We start from the raw sequence: 20,837 nt of genomic DNA on the forward strand, positions 1-20,837 counted from the left end.
ACTGGAAAACATTCAAACAACATTCATACTTTTCATTTCAGGGGGAAAAAGTGGGAAAGACATGTAATGAAATAGCTTCAAATCACTTAGATTTAATCTTGAGGCCAATTTTCCAGTCTGATGGCACTGATATTGCCCAGACGGGTCTGGGGACTAAGCAGAAGGGTGGGAATCATGATTCCCAAGTTGCTGGGTGATCTTAAGCTACCCAATGTGGTCTCTGCGAAAAGGAGCCAAGGTCTCTGGACACCTTGTCTCTCAACACAGGTGCTGGGTTCTGCTTCTCCCATCTCCATCACAGGAAATGGTGGTCTTCCAAGGAGGCGTGACCCAGACAGCAAACCCAGAGAAACTCCTGGCTCCAAGCTTCCACTGACAGTTCCTACCCACATGGAATGCAGGGTCCCATCAGCCATGTTTTAAGAGGCTTGTCCTCTCTGTCCTCCCCCTCCCTCTCCCTCCTTAGAGGAACTGGTAAAAAATCCAGATGGAATCTTCATTTGACCCTGAGTCATCTCTCTAGCATCTGCGCCAAGCCAGCTGGCAGTTGTCTGCTGCTCTCATGTCCAAAGGGGTCATGTCTAAAGGTCCTGGCACATCATGACAGCCCTCCTTGCCCTGCAGTTGTCTGGCTGCAGAACTAGGGGCCCAGACCCCGAGAGGCCCCATGGCCATGGCCAGCAGCCCAGGAACAGATTGGCTTGGGTTTGCTTCTCCCTTGTCCTCCCACCCCAGAAATGGCACAAGGTTCTTCTCCCCTGTCAACTTCAAAGGGGATGGCAATCTGAAGTCTCTCAAATGAAGGAGCCCTAAATGATTTTCTGAGCTCAGCTCCAACCTAAGTAGTAAGCTATGTATTTGATTTTTAACACTAGAACAGAAGAGGGACTTTTCCTCATGCTGTTGGTAGAAATGTGGGCTGGCTAGCTTTCTCATTTCCCTCTTTAAAGGTGAATATGGCTCATCTTGCCCTTTTCTACGTAGGTACCATGGTGAGCAACAGCTGTGGAAGAGGAACCTGGTTCATGTGGGCCCCTCTCCCTACTCCCCACTCCCAGCATCCTCAAAGGAGGTAGTGCAAACCCTGACATGCTCACGTGACTGTTGAGCCACACAGATGGAAAACCAGGGCAAGCTGACCAACCACAGTTGTGCAGTTGTAACTGACCAGGATTCTTGGCCTCCTTGATCAATAGAAGTTGTTAAGAGGCCAGACAAGAAATTCAGGCAAGACTTTATTGGAGTGTCTGGTGCAGCAGGAGGGATGGAGAACAAGCAACAGGTTCCCTTGCTTGCTAGCTCTCTGTGGGGGGTGCAGGGAAAGAGGCAAGCTGGTTCCTCATATGGGGTGAGGGGAGTGTTCCTTATATGGGGTGAGGGGAGGGTTCCTTATATGGGGTGAGGGGAGGGTTCCTTATATGGGGTGAGGGAGGCCAAAGGGGTGGTTTAGGTGGTTTGCCCACCCCTTTGATGGTGTTACATGCAGGGGTCATGTACATCAGCCTGCTTTTGCCCCCTGGCTCTTCAGACTTGGCAGTTGGGTTTTTGTATCTTCTTGTTTATAACTGCATGCAGTTATTTTTAGTCCCTTATAGTTTCTTTGCATTTTGTTGTTGGAGGAAAAGTTTGTCCAGGTGCAAACACTGCAGCAAAGGCTCCCAGGTCCCAGGCTGTCCCACAGTCAGGGGCCTCTTCAAGTGGCATGGCTGGTGGGTGTATTTTCCTACCAGAGAGATCCTCAGCACTCAGGAAGATGTGTTTAAACCCTCACCCCTCCATCCCCATTACCTTGAACCTTCCCCTCCTTACCCCAAAGTCTAAAAGCTGTTGCTGCCAGCTTGCTGTGAACCTGGCCCTCCTGCCTGCAGAAGCCCTGAAGACCCTTCCTCTGCCAAGCTTTTATACTGCAGCAGCTCCCAGGGTGACCACTACTGTGGTTCCCAGCTGCCTGGACCAAATTAAAGAATAGCAGGGGCACCTTCCTGGCAGCCCAGTGGTTAAGACTTCACCTTCCATTGAAGGGGCTGAAGGTTCAATCCCTGGTCGGGAAGCTAAGATCCCACATGCCTTGCAGTCAAAAAACCAGAACATAGTGTTCTTGCCTGGAGAATCCCAGGGACGGGGGAGCCTGGTGGGCTGCCATCTGTGGGGTCGCACAGAGTCGGACACGACTGAAGCGACTTAGCAAACTTAGCAAAGTGTAATAAATTCAGTAAAGACTTTTAAAATTGTCTAAAAAAAAATAAACTTAATAGAAGAATCACTAAAGGGAATGCCTACTTCCCTTTACCTGCCTGGGGACTCACTTTGCAGGTGGGAGTGGCTGAAAGTACATTGCTGGCACCAGGAGTGAGGTCTCTCTCTCTTAGTGGAAGACCCAGGTTCTAGTCCTGTTGTTTGGTCCTGGTCATGTTGGTGGGCAGAATTCTAAAAACGCTCCCGCTTGATTCCTGAGCCCTGGTCATTTCATCAAATACCAATCTAGGTATTCCTCTGAGGGGATTTTGAAGATGGAATTAAAGGTTTGTTATGATCTAAGTGTTCACACTCCCTTGCACCGCCATGCCTCACCAAATTCATATACTGAAACCCTAACCCTGAATGTGATGATATTAGAAGGCAGGGCCTTTGGGAAGTGATTAGTTTTAGATGTGATGTGAGGATGGAGCCCCTATGATGGGACTGGTGCCTCTGGAAGAAGAGGAAGAAACGCCAGAGCTTCCTCTGTCTTCTGTGTGAGGATATAACAAGAAGGCAGCTGTCTACAAGCCAAGAAGCAGGTTTTCCCCAGGAACCGAATCTGTCGGCACCTTGATCTTGGACTCCTAGCCTCTAGAACCCTGAAAAACAAATGTCTACTGCTTAAACCACTCAGTCTGCAGTATCTTGTTACAGCCTCCCGAGCTAAGTCAAGTGGCCCCTTAAGATACAAAGATGATCCGGGTTGGCCGGAACCCTTTACAAGCAGAAAGTTTTCTTCGGCCAGGAGTAGAGGAGGAAGTCGGAGAGCACTGAAGAGTGAGGGAGATTCCATCAGAGGGAGACTTGGCGTGAGGACCCAGCTGCCAGCAGTGAGGGTGTGAGTTGTTCTTCAGTCACTCAGTTGTGTCCAACTCTTTGTGACCCCATGGACTGCAGCACGCCAGGCTCTGTCCTTCAATATCTCCCGGTGCTTGCTCAAACTTGTGTCCATTGAGAGGATGATGCCATCCAACCATCTCATTCTCTGTCACCCCCTTCTCCTCCTGCCTTCAATCTTTCCCAGCATCACAGTCTTTTCCAATGAGTCAGCTCTTCCCATCAGGTGGCCAAAGTATTGGAGCTTAAACATCAGTCCTTCCAATGCATATTCAGGGTTGATTTCCTTTAGGATTGACTGGTTGGATCTCCTTGCTGTCCAAGGGACTCTCAAGAGTCTTCTCTTATGAGAAGGCCTGTGAAATGCTACTAGGGATGAAAGAGACCTGAACTCAGCCAATCCTTGAACAAGCTGAGAACACAGCCATTAATGCTGGAGTGTGGGACCCTGAATGGAAGACCCAGTTGAGCCATGACAGACTCCTGACCTGAAAGGTCTGTGAGATAATAACTGGCTGTTTTATAAGCCACCAAATTGATGCTGGAGAAGATTCTGAGAGTCCCTTGGACTCCAAGGAAATCAAACCACTCAATCATAAAGGAAATCAACCTTGAATATTCACTGGAAGGACTGATGCTGAAGCCGCAGCTCCAATACTTTGGCCACCTGATGCAAAGAGCTGATTCACTGGAGAAGGCCCTGATGCTGGGAGAGATTGAGGGCAGGAGGAGAAGGGGGTGACAAGAGAAAGAGATGGTTAGATAGCATTACCGACTCAACGGACATGAATTTGAGCAAACTCTGGGCAATGGGGGAGGACAGAGGAGCCTCCTGGCTGCAGTCCTTGGGGTTGCAAAGAGTCGGGGACACACCTTAAGGACTGAACAACAACAACACATTTGGTGTAACTGTTGCAAATAAATAGAAAACAAATAGTCCACATGACCCAAAGGGGCCTCTTAATGTTTCTAAGTCCCCGTGTCTCATTCAGAAAATAAGGACAGAATATCCAAAGGGTTGTTGTGAATAAGGGGCATTGGGGCTTGTAGACAGATCCCTGAGCTTGGGGCCAGAAGGACAAAAGTCGCTAGTTGTGTCACTTTTAGCAAGTTATTTAACTTCTCCTGGTTTCAGTTTCCACACTTCTAAAATGGAGCCAACAGCAGTTATTTTCTTAATAACTGAGTGGCAGTTGGACTCGTGGCCACGCAGTCAAAGACTGCATTTCCCAGAATCCCTTGCAAAGAGGTAAGGTCACCTGCCCAAGGTCTCACCAATGAAATGAGAATGAAATGAGAATGGGCTGCTTCTAGGGTGGACTTTAAAACATGGCACATTCCCTCCAGCTCCTGCCCCTCCTATGACTGGAACACTGAGGTGCCAGCCACACAGCTTCAACAAGCAGACAAGAAACATGACTTCCAGATGGTGGAGAAGAAAGATGGTATGAACCCAGGTCCCTGAATGAGGGGGTTGCCGAGTCACCCACTGGCTTGGCATGTGAGAGAGAAATAAACACGTTTCCTTGGAGCCCTTGGCTATTGCGGAGGGGGGGCAGGGTGCTCTTGTTACAGCAGCCTGGTCTCTGCCTTGACTAATTCAAGCAACTAGTACAGGGGAAACAGGTCCAAGGATGGCAAAGAAGAATTGGGGATGTCATGTAAGCATTAATTAGCCCAGAGCCTCCCTTTCATCTAGGATTTTGTTTTGTAAAATGGAGCAATTATTAAAATATCAAGTGATTTTTTAATTCTCCTCAGTAAGTATTACTTCAAGAATATGCTAGAGGTTCAGTGAATCAAGAGATTGTGGTGATTTATTCATTCCACAGATTATCTATTGAGCCCCCATTAATTGCCTGAAGATATAACACTGAACAAAACAAAATACCCACTTTCAAGGAGTTTTCCTGCTAGGCAGGAGGGAGGTGATAAACAACCACAAATACATAATGTTCAATGGTGATTAGTATGGGAGAGAAGAGTAAATAAAAGGGTGGAGGCATGCCAGTGAGGGTGATGGGAATGTGTTATACAGGCATCCAGAGAAGATCTCCCTGATGCCATAGCATTTGAACAAGATCTGGAAGTGAGGGAGTATCCTGGGACACCCAGGGGAAGAACTTCCTAGGCAGGGGAAACAGTCCATGCAAATGCCCCAAGGAGGAGCACAGTCTATGTGTTCAGGGAACAGCAAGGAGCCTCTGGAGGGGGAATCAGAGGGCAGATAGAAGCCCCACAGTCAACATGAGGAATTCAGCTTTTGCGTGCTAAGAGTCCCTTGGACTGCAAGGAGATCAACCACTCAATCATAAAGGAAATCAACCTTGAATACTCCCTGGAAGGCCTGATGCTGAAGCTCCAATACTTTGGCCACCTGATGAAAAGAGCCGACTCATTGGAAAAGACCCTGATGCTGGGAAAGACTAAGACTAGTTCCAGACTAAGAACAGGAGGAGCAGCTGGAGAGCTGAGCAGAGGGATGCTCTGAGCTTCATGGACAGAGTAAAGCCGAGCTTAGGGGCAACTGTGTCACTGAGGTGAGGGGTGATGGAGGCAGAAATCAAGGATGTGTAGTTCCAGATGCAGAGATGATAGGATATGTGGAGGGGTCGGGTGTGAGTGTGAGCAAATGAGGAGTCAAGGAAGATTCTAGAGTTCCAAGATGAAAGGGCAGAGTTGCTCTTGCCTAGAGGGGACAGGTACGGGGAGGCAACAGGAGGAGCTCAGTTCTGGATGCCTTTGATTCCTATTGGACAAGCCAAGCAGTCCTCCTTGGGGAAGGTCCTACTGGGAGATGGAAATTTGGAGGCAGTCAGCATAAAGATGGTGTTTAAGCCATGAGACCTGAGAGCTCCCAGGGACCAACATCTGCAGAGGGAGCCCTGGGCACTACAAACTAGAAGTGGGAGGATGAGTCGGTGGAACCAGAACGATGTCTTTCAGCAGCGATTGTTTTTCTTATTGCGGCAAAATTTAAATTTTTGATATGTCATAAAAATTATAATTCTAACTATGTTGAAGTATGTGATTCAGTGGCATTGATGACCTTCACAGGACTCTGTAACCATCACCACTATTTCCAAAATTTTTCATCACCCCAAACAGAAACTTTGTACCCCTTAAGCAATAACTCCCCATTGTCTCTTCCCTCCAACCCTGGCAATATCTACTTTCCGTCTCTAAGGAGTTCCCATTTCTGGACCTTTCACATCAATGGACTCAGACAACAGTGGTCATTTCTACATGTTTCTTTCATTTACTATAATGTCTTCAAGGTTTGCTCATCATGTAATGGCACTTTATTTCCTTTTATGCCAAGTAGTATCCCATTGGATGAATATTTTGCTTATACCCATTCATTTGTTGATGAACACCTGGGTTGTTTCTGCCTCTTGGCTATTGTGAATAATGCTGCTGTGAATAAGCAGTGACTCTTAATGTGGGCTTGGGGAGGAAATAAAAGCTATGAGCATGTCTCCTTCCCAGAAGTCCTTCATAGTCTTCCAGCGTTTTTTTTTTTTTTTTTTTCTCTATAAAAGAGGGCTATGGGCTAAACTGTGATTCATGGGGTTGCAAAGAGTCGGACACGACTGAACTGAACTGAACTGATGGGCTAAACTGATTGAAAACAGTTTTAAAACAAATGGGATTAAAAGAAAATTATCAGTACGCATTAAATCTCAATTAGACAGGAAATATATTACACATATATTCAATAGGAACATGGGACCTAAATGGTGAGAATGCAAAAGCTATGCTATATCTTGCTTAACACCTGTTTCTCCACAGAACGCACACTTGCTAAAGAGGGATCTGGTGGCCTTGTGCATGGTGTCTGTCACACAACAGGTCCTCAATCAATGTCTGTGGGACAAATGGAGCAGCCAGATGACAGTCACTGGAGTCCTGGCAAGGGACACACAGTGGCCCCTTAGCAAGAATCTTACCTGTGGGCAGTAGCCTGGAAAGGGAGCAGGTGAGTCTGTTTTCATCAACTTCCCACAGAAATTGAGCAAATCCTTTACTTACCAACGTGGAAAACAAGGCCCAGGAGTTCAGTGTTTCATTTGTTTGAGCAGTGCCAACAACAGAAATCACAGATGTTTTCCTATCATGTTGCAGGTTTCTCAAAATACCACTCATGCTCATCACTACTTTTAAATTATGGTTGTTACTTGGCCAGCTGCTGCCGGATCATATTTAATGTGCTAATAGAGGCACATATGTGTGTGTATTAGTCGCTCAATCATATCCAACTTTTTGGGACCCCATGGGCTGTAGCCTGTCAGGCTCCTCTCTCTGTCCATGGAGTTCTCCAGGCAAGAATACCAGTATGGGTAGCCATTCCCTTCTCCAGGGGATTTTCCAGACCCAAGGATCAAACCCGGGTCTCCTACATTTCAGGCAGATTCTTTACTGTCTCAACCACAGGGGAAGCCCAGGGGCACATGTATCACTCTAACACATTTGGTTTTATCAACTATTTTGATAATTATGTCACACTATGTGCTGTGCTTAGTTGCTCAGTCGTGTCTCTTTGAGACTCTAAGGACTGTAGCCCGCCAGACTCCCCTACCCATGGGGATTCTCCAGGAAAGAATACGGGAGTGGGTTGCCATGCCCTCCTCCAGGGGATCTTCCCAACTCAGGGATCAAACCAGGTCTCCCACATTGCAGGCGGATTCTTTATCATCTGAGCCACATGGGAACCCAAGAATACTGCACGGGTAGCCTATCCCTTCTCCAGGGCAACTTCCCCACCCAAGAATCGAACCAGGGTCTCCTGCATTGCAGGCGGATTCCTTACCAGCTGAGCTACCAGGGAAGCCCATGTTACGCTATGTTTGCTATATAATCCATGTATTTTTTTCCATCTTTGGGTCTATAGGCACTGGTAGATGGGCAAAGGGGTCACGATATAACCACAGTCAAAAGGCTGCTCCCAGGGCTCGTCTCCATTCAAGCCTTCATCCCTGGGACACACTGGGGTCCTGGATCCAGACTCACACCCGGACTCCAGGTCCTGACCCGGCTGTAAGGGCACCTCTCGCCACCAGGAGGCGCTGCTTCCTCCGTGTCAGAGGAAGCCCAGGGGCAGATACAGGGCTTCCTCCTTCCATCTTTGTCCTTATCAGGGCTGGTTAGCGGAACCTCCTGGCAACTTTTTTCCTGTTCTCATTCTCTGATCCCCGACGCCCTTCTCTTTCTCTCCCCCATCCACTCTCTCTTAAAAAAAAAAAAATTTCTATAAAGGAAAATTTCAAAATGTACAAAAGTATATGCGAACCCCCCGGGTGCTGTGAGCCAACTTCAACAATTATTGCCTCAGACCAATCTTGATTCACCTACATCCCACCTGGGGAACTCTCTAAGTATGTAGATACGCAGGTCCCACCCAAGATGGGGGAGTCAGAGCCGTCGGGGTGAGGAAGCTCCCAGGCCGCCCTTTGGGAGCACTTTTACGAACTTGGCCCCGCCTCCGGGATGCCCGCTCCGCGCCCCCGCCCCCGCCCCCACCCGGCGCTGTTCCCACCGCTCGGCCTCCGGCCGCTGCCCCACAGCCCCGGCCCCGAGCCTGCCGGCCTTCTCCCGTCTCTGACCCAAGTCCTGTGGCTCCCATCACCCCTCTCCCGCTCGGGCCCCACAGGACTCCGGACAGCTGGTCCCTGTCCTCTGAATGGTCACTCTTCCGCATCTATCTGAGCGCCAGTAAGTGACCACGCCTCATGCCCTTGAGCAATCTCCGGCGGCTACGTCCTGTTGGCTCCTGGGTCTTTCGCTGCCTCTTCCTATGGACAGAGAACAGGCCCCAGAGTCCATCATTTCTAGACTGGACAGATACTGCTAAACTGTTAAAACTTGAAGTGTTCAGAAAAATCTGTGATGAGCTGAACTGTGTCACCACCACCCCGCCCCCACTCTGCAAACCCATAGTTGAAGTCCTGACCCTCCGGATTTCAGAATGTGACTGAGTTTGGAGACTGGGTCCCCCCACCCAGTATTTATTTATCTGTGACTGCACTGGATCTTCGTTGTGGCACCAGCATCTCCAATCTTAGTTGTGACATGTGGGATCTAGTTTCCTGACCAGGGGCTGAACTTGGGACCCCACTGGACCACCGGTAAGTCCCTGGATAGGTTCTTTAATGAGGTAATCAGGTTAGAGGTCATTAGGGGGGGTTCCAATCCAATATGACGGCATCCTGATAAAAAGGGGAGGTGCGATCACAGGCACAGATCATGTGAGGACACAGGGAGAGGAGGGCCGTCCGTGAGCCCAAGGAGACAGGCCTCAGATGGGACCAGCCCTGCCGGCACCTTGATCTTGGACTTCCAGCCTCTGCAACTGTGAGAAGACAGATTTTCTGCAGTTGTTAGTGCAGCCCTAGCAGAATAACACAATCCCCGAGCAGAAACAAGTCACAAAACAAGAAACATTCCTGACTTTTGTTGAACCAGTTTCTGATGACTGTCAGAGGCAGCCCCAAGCACCAGACCCAGGTTCTGTATTTGTGTGTGTCCCCTGAGAGACCCTGGGTTCAGCTGGAAGGAGAATTCTGGTCCCACCCAGCCTCCTTTGCCCCGACTCTCTGGGTGTCAGTCACCATCTTTTGCTGCAGCACCTGCTCTGTGCCAGGCTGTCTCAGGAAGTGGTCACCAAGTCCTGATCCCAAACTGGGTCATGAGTTTGACGTGGGACAACAGAGGCCTCGTGACCTCCAGCCTGAAGGTTTGTGGCAGCTGTTAGACAAAAGTGGCTACACAATTCATGGGCCAGGTGCACAATGAAATTGCAGCTCCTTGTTCCAAAGTCATTACCAAGTTCCACCGGTGACAGCCCAGATGCAGGCCCTACTAAGCACAGGGTCCTGTGTGACTATACAGACTGCATCCCCTGAAGCTGCCTTGGCTCTTAGGGAACAGCAAAGGGAGGAGCGAGGCCAGTGTCCAGGGCACAGCAACCTCACCAGGAGCCACTGACTTGTCACCAGCACCGACAGTCAGCCACCTGCCCCTTCAGATCTGAGCCTCGTGGAAGCTTCCAGACCATGACCCAGGGGAGATGGCTTCTATATTAAAAGTTAATAGTTTAATCTCTTCTCTCCTATCTGGATTCCATGTTTTAGCAGTGACTTCAAATAGAAAAAGACAATCCTTAAGTTTTGTCATTTAGAGACAGGATAATCTGTGATTTCTGTGCATTATGGAAATTAGACTAAGGCCTGATGCTCGGTTCTGGAATGATGCCTTAGGATCCTGGGGATGCAGTGAGGAGGTACCAGTCTGAACAATTACTACAGAAACACCAAAGGGTCACAGGACACCTCTTAGTTTAAGAGTCCAAGGGCCTATGTATTTGGCTGTTTACTTTGGCAATTCCAGTTCCAGCAAAGGATGGATTTGTCCAAAGTGGCTCCAGGTAATGTCCAGAGAGAGATACAGGGGATGAAGAGCGAGGGAACCCCTCCTTCCTCTGTGTAGGCATATCATTTACTTTGTGAGTTTCAAACAATAAATGGGACTCTGGTGAACTCATGTCTAATGAAAACAAGGCCTCTCCTAGGATGGCAGGAATACTTAGGCAGGATGGGACCAGGGAGTTTGTAGAATCCAGAGGGCCAGAGTGACAGGATCCCCCTTTGAATGTGTGCACTGGAACCAACAAACTGCAAGTACATCTGCACCCTGAGCTCACGACTCACACTGACCAGGGGAGCCCCTGACTGCATCTAGTTGGGTGAGTGGTTTTCCCAAGGAACTAGCAGCTGCTGCTAGAAGAGGCTGCTGGGGAGCAAAACTCCCCCAGTGCCCCCTAGTCCTTGGGCATTCCCTATTAGCACCCTGTCTGGTGTAGGGCATGGACTAGGTGCTGAATTAAACCTTTCATTTTGACCAGATTCCTCACCACACCCACCAATTTTAACCACTGATCCTGGGGAGAGAGAGCCCTAGAAAAGAGTAGCAAAGATTATTTCCTTCCCACCTGCCCCCTCTCCCCCCGCCTTAAATGTATAAAGGCTACAGTTTATAGGTTATTTTGTACGTGTCCAAGTGCAGGATGGTCAAACAGAAAAAGTAAGAAATTCGGTTTTAAATATTCCAGGAAATCTCAATTTAAATTACATCAGTTCTTATCTGGGCCTCAGTTTCTGATCTGGAAAATGAGGTTGTACTACAATGAACTTTCCCTAACGTGTGATTCAGAGAGGGGAGAATTCAGGTTCCTATTGGGTTTTAAGAGCTATGTAGGGTCCCTGTGGTCATACAGACAAATTAGGGAACAAAATGACCTTGCAGTTCATTTGTTGAAAGGGCCCTTAAGTATTGCCTCACCTCAGAGGCACCATCTGATGCTTCACCTAAAGAAAGTGTATTTTTAAGGGCACTGGTTTTGTGGATGTGTTTAAATATAAATGTAATACATATGTGTGCATGCATACACATATATACACGTTTTTGTTTAATAAACTTTAAATTTTGGAATTTTAGATTTACAGAAAAGTTGCAAAGAGAATTCCCTCATATCCTTCACTCAGTTTCCTCTAAATGTTAACATTTTACACAACCATTATCAAAACTTAGAAATTAACATTGGCAAATGTTAAAAAGATCTTTCGTGGGTTTCACCAGTTTCTGTACTCATGTCTTTCTTCTGTTCCAGGACCCAATAAAGGACACTACACAGCATTTAGTCAAATATATGTTGTAACTTTTTATTTTGAAATAACCATAGATTTATAGAAAATTGCAAAAAAAAAAAATCCACAGAGATCCTATGTACCTTTGAGTCTGTTTCTCTCAGTAACTGTAGGACAATACTGAAACTAGGAAATGGATATTACTGATCCACAGAGCTTATTAAATATATAGGCTGACATATATATTTTTTTAAAGTGATTTTTTTGGTTTTTTGGCTTTGCCTCATGTCACGTAGGATCCCAGTTCCCCAACCATGATCAAACCTGCACCTCCAGCCTTAGAAGCACAGAGTCTTAGCCACTGGACCACCAGAGAAATACCTGCATATACATTTTAACCAAATATATGTTTTAACCTCCACTTTGCCTCAGTCACGAAGAACAGATACTTTCCCAAAAAAACATAAAACTTGCACTTAACTCTACCTGCCTCCAAACTTAGGTCCAGTCATGAAGTTCTCGGTCCCTCCCTCCAACCCACCAGCTACAAACTAGGATTTGCCCATTCGTTCCCAAAGAAGAAGTGCACTCTGCCCCAGGGCCGGACATCCTCAATGTAAGAACCCCAAACTCCCCAAATTCAAGGCCAGTGTGCATGTGTGCATGTGTGTGTGCGCACACGCATGTGTGTTTGTATGGGTGAGAGAGACAGACAGGTAAGTAGCCCTCTTTCCCAGTCTATTCTAAACTCACTCCCGTGGAGCCAACACCACCCTCTCACGTCTCCACAGGAGAGGAGATAAAGAGCTAGACGAATATCCAACTACATGTCTTCTGTTACCATCAGATATAAAGATGACAGAAATATTCTATCCATCTGCTCTAAAGATTGCAGGAGTAAATTCAACTGCCATGAAGACATCAGTTTTATCCAAGACCCAAACGGAAGTAGAGACTACCTGACGTTTGTATCTTGAATAATCATTGGGGATGTCTACAGGTGACCTCTATCTGAGACAGGTCACAGATATGACCTCTATGTGAGAAACAGATCATGTTTCTGTGCTGACATAACTGTGCATGTGTTAGTCGCTAAGTCATGTCCGACTCTTTGTGACTCCATGGACTGTAGGCCGCCAGGCTCCCCTGTCCATGGAATTCTTCAGGCAAGAATACTGAAGTAGGTTGCCTGGTCCCTTTCTCCAAGGTATCTTCCCGACCCAGGGATCAAACCCAGGTCTCCTATATTGCAGGCGGATTCTTTACCACTGGGCCACCAAGGATGCCCCTTGCTGGCATAACTAAAAGCAAAGCTAGACAGGAAAAGGTTACTTTGCAAATGATTTTACCTGAACTCAAATTTACAGTCTAGTTAAATCAGAATCCAAGCCTGTGGTACCTTTGGGCTTCCTTGGTGGCTCAGATGGTAAAGAATCCATCTGCAATGCAGGAGACCTTGGTTTGATCCTTAGGTCAGGAAGATTCCCCTGGAGAAGAGAATGCAACCCACTCCAGTACTCTTGCCTGGAGAATTCCATGGACAGAGGAGTCTGGTCCCTTTATTTGAGAAGTTCAATCCCCCAAATCAGGCATTCTTTACTTCAGCCTAAAACTGGGGGAAAAAATGTAAAGACTTTGGCTTATAATCGATCCCAAATGCTGTCTTGGTCAGAACTCCCATGAGGGCTCTGGGCCGGCTCTGTCACTGCAGACGGCATCCCAGGCATGCAATGGCCCTGCTACAGCCCACACAGGCTCTGGAGAGCAGAGAGGAACTGTGGCCAGGCAGCCACAGGCGTGGCCAGTGCAGTGTGCATGACAAAGGGATCCTCTCTGAAGCCAGCCCGCTGAGCAGAGGAGGACCGGACCATTCCCACGGGAACCGATCTGGCTGCCTGCTTTGCTCTCCAGCAATAAGAAAAAGAGGACTGGCTTAGCCTGGAGGAGGGGCTATCAGGCAGTGTGTCAAGGCCAAGGTTCAATTTCAAATCCCAGAAAACCATTCTAAGGCCCTTCTGACTCTTACAAAGTGGTCAGAATGGAAATAGTCTCCTCTCCCTTACAGCGTTTAGAAGCACAAAGAATAGACAAGACAGAGCTAAGAGATGGGGTCCAGTTGGGTGGGCACGAGCAGGGGAGGTGCCCTGGGCAGTGGCTGGAAGGGGAGCAGCAGACGACACGCAGAGGCTGAGGTAGCTGCTGTCCTCAGACTGTATCAACAGTACCTATCACTTCATAGACCCTGGAGGCTTGTCTTACTTTAGTCAGTGGGGTCAGAGGAGCCAGTCACTGGCACGTGGCTTTGCTTCTGGGATTCGGGTGAATTCCTATAAGCACTAGATTGGAGAACAATAAGGAAAATCAGTGGGACAGTGAATTGGGGAACTCACTACTTGGTGTCAGCAAGTAGATACCAACAGCAGGAAGGCAAGGACCCCAAGCCGGTTTGGCAGGCTCTGGGGACACACAGGGCCTGTACTGCTGTTGGGTTATCCCAGGCTCACTGGAGGCCATGGGGTGTGCCTGGTGATCCAAGGCTTGGAGAGGCCACTGCTGTCTTGGCTCTCCATCCTTTGGTGGCTTGGATCCAGTTCCTGTTGCCATGGTAATCTGGCAGGCCTCACAGCTCGCTGGACCCAAAGCTGGCATCGGTAGGTAGAACTGGTGGGACCCGGAGAACCAAACTCTCATCTCAGCTGAGCTCCCTTGGAGCAACCCTTCTTATCAGCCACCAGCGCAGAAAACACCACCAGCTTCTCCTCCCCATCAACTTCCTGGGTCTGGCTTCAGATGAAAAACTCTCCCCAAGGCAGACACATCTCCTAATGCCCACACAGGTACCTTCTCCGAAGCATATGACTGCATTTGAAATTTGCTTCATGCAGGGAGAGAGAGAGAGTAGAGGGTGTTCACATTCAAATCACTTGGCAAAGGGGGTCCCCACAGGTCAGTGACACCACCCCAGGCCCATCTCTAAGGACACGAGCCTGCAGTTAGGAGTACAGAGTTCAGAGCCAGATTGCTTGGCTCCCTCTTTCTATCAACTGCATCCTTTGTTACTTTTAAAATTTATTATCATTATTGTTGTTTCTGGCTACCTTATGTGGCTTGTGGGATCTTAGTTGCCCAGCCAGGGATTAAACCTGTGCCCCCTGCGGTGGAATCACAGAGCCCTAACCAATATACCACCAGGGAAGTCCCATCCTGTGTTACTTTTGCTCTTGGTACTTCCGTTTCTTCTTTGAAAGGCAGGGTAACAACAGATTCTTGCTCCTGAGATAATACATAAGCCCTGGGATGCAGGGCTTCATACACAGTAAGTGCTCCACAACACTGCCAATTGTCATTCCTACGTGCAAACTTCTCCCAGCCAGAAACCATCCATGGCCCAGACTGTGCACCTTTTTCCTCCAACCGTGATAAGCAGGCAGCTCCAGGGGCCCAAGAGCTTGCTTCCCCAGCAGCCCTTACCTGCTGTCACGGCAGGGCAAAGCCTCCGACGTCCTGTCCCAGCATCCCACGGTGGTTCGAGCGTCTTGCCCCTTTCTTCCCTCCTGGGCCCACAACGTGCAGCACTTCTAGGGCAGTATACTTGCTGATTGCTTCCTGCATTATTACTCACAACAACCAGCTAAGACACTGCCAAAGAAACACTCACAGTTGGCCCCGCCAATGACAGCGGGCAGGCCTGTCCTGCCTCTGCTTGAAACCTGCAGAGAAAGAAACGGGGAGGGGAGGAAAGAGGACGGAGGAGAAAGCTGAGATCGCAAAGATCGCAGGAGGGCTGACCCACGACCTGCACTGATCAGGAGGAAAAACAAGGCCAGCGCTTCCCTGGATGAGAAGTTAGAAAATGACAATAGTTTAAAATTCATGGGGACTTCCGTGGTGCCCCAGTGGTTGAGAATCCACCTTGCAACGCAGGGGATGTGGGTTTGATCCACAGGGGCAGGGAACTAAGATCCCACATGACTTGGGGGGCAGATAAGCCCAAACGCTGCAACGAGAGAAGCCCTTGCCCTGCAACAAAGACCCAGTGCAGCCAAAAAAAAAAAAAAGCAAGCAACAAAATAAAGCAGCAGTGACTGCTCCCAGATCCCAGGCACGGTGTAGAGTGGATCCATCAGAGTTCTGCCAAAGCAGATATGGATGAAGATTTATGTCAAGGAGTGGGCTCATGTGATCACAGGGGCTGTCAGGCCAGGCTGAAGTCTGCAGGGCAGACTAACAAGCTGGAGACTCCTCGGCCAGAGCAAGTACTGCCATCTAACCACACAATTTCTTCCTCTTGGGTCCCAGCTGGGCTCTTAAGGCCTCCACCTGACTAGATGAGGCCCACCAACTCTCCTGGATGATCTTCACTTAGTCAATTGATGGTGGATGACGACCCACCTGCAAAACGTCACAGCAGTACCTAGACTAGTGTCTGGCTGGGTTCCTGGGTCCCACAGCCTGCTCATGAAGACGCCTCAAACCGACCATCATGGAGAGGCGGCCTGAAGATCGCGTGACTCACGGCTTTGGATGCAGACCACCCAAGGTGTGGGAGGGGGGACCTGCAGCGTCTGTTCTCTACCACCCCAGCAAGGGAAGTCCCAGAAACCTGTGTTCCAGGCAAGGGGGTACAGAGGAAGGCAGCTCCCCAGCCAGAGGAATCTCTCTGCCGGAGAGGAGAAAGCCCCTGGGAGGGTGTCCTACACATGCTGCAGACAGGCTCATCCTTTCTTGGCTACAAAATGTCCAGTGGGGCTGACAGAATGACTGCTTACCTCAGTCTTCTGCCCCCAAACAGGTGAACATGTCTGTATTCTAACAAAGCAAGGCAGGGGACTTCCCTGGTGGTCCACTGGCTAAGACTCTTCACTCCCAATGCAGGGGGCCCAGGTTTGATCCCTGGTCAGGGAATGAAACCCCACATGCCACAACCAAAGATGCCATGTGCTACACTGAAGATCAGAGATCCCGCGTGCCACAACTAAGAGCCAGTGGAGCCAAAGAAACAGAAGTTAAAAAAATAAAAAGCAAGCCAGGCGTTATCTTTTAGTGTGGGAAAAATGCCCCAAGTATGTCCAATTTTACCCCAAAGTTAAGTCCTGGCAGAACACATTTTTGAGCACCAGTTTTCCTGTGTGTAAGAGTTGCCTGGGAGCTTAGAAAGGGGCAGATTCCCAGCCCCACAGTGGAGCTTCTGATCCAGCAGGTCTGGGAAGGGGCCAAAGGCACTTCCTGCAGTGACCATGCCCCAACGTGAGCACCGGGACAAGAGCGGTCTGAGTCTCCCCCTCCCTTGACTCCCAGCCTAGGCCGGCCCAGGCAGAGGACCCTGGAAACTGGAAGCAGAGGCAGGCTTCCCACTGTGAAGATGACTACGTGCAGACCAAGGGGCAGTGCCACACCTGGCTGGTGTGGGTGCTCTCCAGCTACAGTCCCAAGTGTGGCTCTGCCGCTACCAAGGGTGGGAGGGCTGTGCATTTCACGGGGACAGGGCATGTCTTCATCCCTGGCAGAGGTTTAGAGCAGGTGTCACAGAGTCTGGGAAGGATGGAGACGAGGGGCCTGTCAGATCCGGGTCCAGCCCACCCTCAGGCTCAGAAACAGTCTGGAAAGAAAAGATGCCTCAGTGACTTCCGTGGTGGTCCTGCAGTTGGGACTCAGCTTTCAATGTCCAGGCCTGGGTTTGATTCCTGGTGGGGGGGAACTAAGACCCTACAAGTTGCTCAGAGCAGCACCCCCCCAAAAAAAAGATGGCTCCCAAAAGCAAGATGGGAAGCTGGGGTATCCAAGCCAAACTAGATGCACCAGCCACTGCTAAGCAGCCCCCGTCCCTTGATTTCCATGCAGAACCCCATTTTCTGAATCTAGGCAGCAACCTTGATGAAGAGGTCTACCTAGGGAGGCTGCCTCACTCCCCTCCCCGCCATCCCCACCCCAGGCACCACAGCTGATCAGTCAGGGCTTTCAGATGGAGAGGACAATCTTCCAGAGAGAGGAGGCCGGGACCTGAGAACAATCTTTTCCATCAGAGAGAGGAGGCTGGGGTGAATAATCAGTCAATGCCTCAAATCTGACTGTATTCCATGAAATTGACAAAACACACCAAGTTAGTAGTCTTTTCACGGAATCAGACTTTACTGGAAAGTCACGACCCAAGTGAACATACTTTTTCAATGTACTTTCCTTTCTACTGAAACACCTTTGGTCCACTTGCCAGGCGCGCTTCTGCTGCGTTAACACAAGATGTTTAAAAGGCCCGGAGTTCCGTTCAGAGCTGTGATGATGCTTCACTTCTCTTCTTGCGTGTGTGCTAAGTCGGTTCAGTCATATCCTGCTCTTTGTGACCCGATGGACTGTAGCCCACCAGGCTCCTCTGTCCATGGGATCCTCCAGGCAAGAATACTGGCATGGGTTGCCATGCCCTCCTCCAGGGGATCTTCCCAATCCAAGGATCAAATCCACATCTCCTGCACTGGCAGGCGGGTTCTTCACCACTGGTGTCACCTGGGAAGTCTCTCTTCTTACAGGGGCCCTTTTGATCCCCAAGCCCAATATATCTTGCTATAGAGCTAGAGCAGCCCGCTCAGGGAACCAGGAGGAATACAAGAAAGTCATCTTCACCTGGGGCGTTTTAAGTTCCTAGCACTTAAATTTTAAGCACTAAAGAAAAAGTGGATTCTGAGAACAAGGCTCTTGAATGTTACCATTCCTGGGAAAGAAGGACCTGTTCTCCATCCACGGAGATGTGGAAATTCACTCAGGAAACCTTCCTAATGGCCTGGTGGCACAAGCAAGGTATGCAAAGAATCATAGCTTTGCATCACGCGCTCCTCTGAAAAGCTTTGCAAGGAATCCAAGACATTTCATACCAGCCCTAGGTGTCCAAAGTGGGAAGGATTTCCCTGGTGGTCCAGTGGTTTAGAATCTCCCTGGCAATGCAGGAGACACAGGTTTGATCCCTGGTCAGGGAAGATCCCACATGCCTTGGAGCAACTAAGCCTGTACACCACAACTGCTGAGCCTGTGCCCCAGAGCCTGTGCTCCGCAAGAGAAGCCACCGCAACGAGAAGTCCGCACACTGCAGCTAGAGAAGAGCCCCTGCTCACAGCTAGAGAAGAGCCCAAGCAGCCATGGATGCCTAGCACAGTTATAAATAAATAAATAAAGTGCAAACTCTTAAAAACCACTGGCCCAGATGTTTAAGGAAGAAGGTCTCCTAGGAGGTGAAAGGCTAAGCATGGATACCATGATTACCTAAAACTTCTCTTGCATTAAGAACTGCCAACTGAAAAAAAATATACACGTGTTTTAGGAGCAAGAATTATTGCCCCCAAATCAGTTAGAAATCTGAATAAATGTAAATTTTTGATGTGGCATTACTGCTCCAAATTCACACCCTCCCTCCACCTGCTCACAGACCCTGATTTGATGTAGGTTATCTACCCTCCGCTCCTGGTCACATGGAACTCAAGAATTCCATCATAATAATTCCCTCCCCCTTGCCACTGATTGGCTGGGGCTGGACTTGGGAAAAGTTCCCTCACTTACAATAAGAGACCCCAGGAAGAGCTAGGCAGGAGGTGAGCTGGTGGGAGACAAGTCAGTATGCGGAGGGTGGCAGAGCAGAAATAGGGACAGTCTTAACTCCTTGGCCTTGCTAAGTCCTGGATACATAACCCATCACAAAGCTCCTCTATCTCTGCACTGATGTTTTATAAAAATTTTAATGTTCTGATCATTTGTCATTTTGAGTAGTGTTTTCTCCTACTTACAGAAGGAATCCTAACTGATATATCCCATAATCTAAGCAATTTGAACACCACAAATTACCTTGGAATTAAAAATGAAAAAAAAAAAAAAAAGGGCAAACCACTTAACAAAAAATGTGTATGTTACAAAAAGGTTCAACAGCAGAAAGTTTCTGTGTCCTCTCCCTGCAAAGTGCAAGGGCAGTTTGAGACAAACATGGCATCTGCTCTGAGCACCTAGGTGATGTTCCTGGATATTGGCAAATAGGGGAGGGCACGGACCGCAGAGAGGAAGCAATGCGTAAGTTCAATGATGTCGAACAGGACAAAACCAGTCCCCATTTCCGGCTGAGAGTCCTGGCTTTGTTCTTCAGATCTGTGCTCTTCCCTGCCTGCCCTCAAGCCACAACCACTCCCACACACAGCCCCCCCACACACAGCCCCCCACCCCAAAGACTCAGGGAACAACTTCCGGGCTAAATAAAATGTGGGTGAAAACCCTGGACACTGGCTCACACAAGTCTAGTCCATCTTAGCAGGAGAGGTGACGTGAAACTTCAAACAATTTCAAAGTAAAACTCTGCCCAAGGGCTGTAATATAAGTCTGAGTTTTGGAAGGAGCCCTGCTCTCTTCATGCTTCTGAGTCAAGACTCGGTGTGAGGCAGCTCCCAGCCCAAATCCTCCTTGCTGTTGTTTAGTCAGTAACTGGTCCAGCTCTTTGTGACCCCACGAACTACAGCCCACCAGGCTCCTTTGTCCATGGGATTTCCCAGGCAAGAATATTGCAGTGGGTTGCCATTTCCTTCTCCAGGGGATCTTCCCAACCCAAGCACTGAACCCACGTATCCTGCATTGGCAGGCGGATTCTTTACCTGTGAGCCACCTGGGAAGCCCAAGGAGCCTGGATGCTGAATGGCAAATCAGAAAAGCAAGGTCCAGAAACGAGATTTTTTTTTGTAACTGTGAATGAGGAGCCTGTGGAAGGCTTTGTTGTGGTTAGGTGGGCTGTTTTCCTTTTCCATAAGGAGGGTTTAAGGGTTCCTGTGGTGGCTCAGTGGTAAAGAATTCACCACGGATTCTGTCCCTGGGTCGGGAAATCTCATGGACAGAGGAGCCTGGCGGGCTATAGTCCATGGGGTTGCAAAGAGTCAGACATGACTGAGCAACTGAACAACGGCAACAACAACCATCTAGGCTCCGTAAGAAACCTGCTTTTCAGAACCAAGGGCCAGACAATTAGATGTGTTTTTCTGAGGCCAAGGCCAAGCTTCCCACATACAAACACAGCAAGTACTCTCCAAACAAACTCATGATTTCCCTCGAAAATCTCAAAGGCCTTCTTTTCCCCCAAGTTATAAGTGTTGCCTAAAGTTG

This window comes from Moschus berezovskii, chromosome 17, assembly GCF_049115385.1.
Source record: "Moschus berezovskii isolate FMDL1 chromosome 17, NW_MosBer_1.0, whole genome shotgun sequence".
NCBI lineage: Eukaryota > Metazoa > Chordata > Mammalia > Artiodactyla > Moschidae > Moschus > Moschus berezovskii.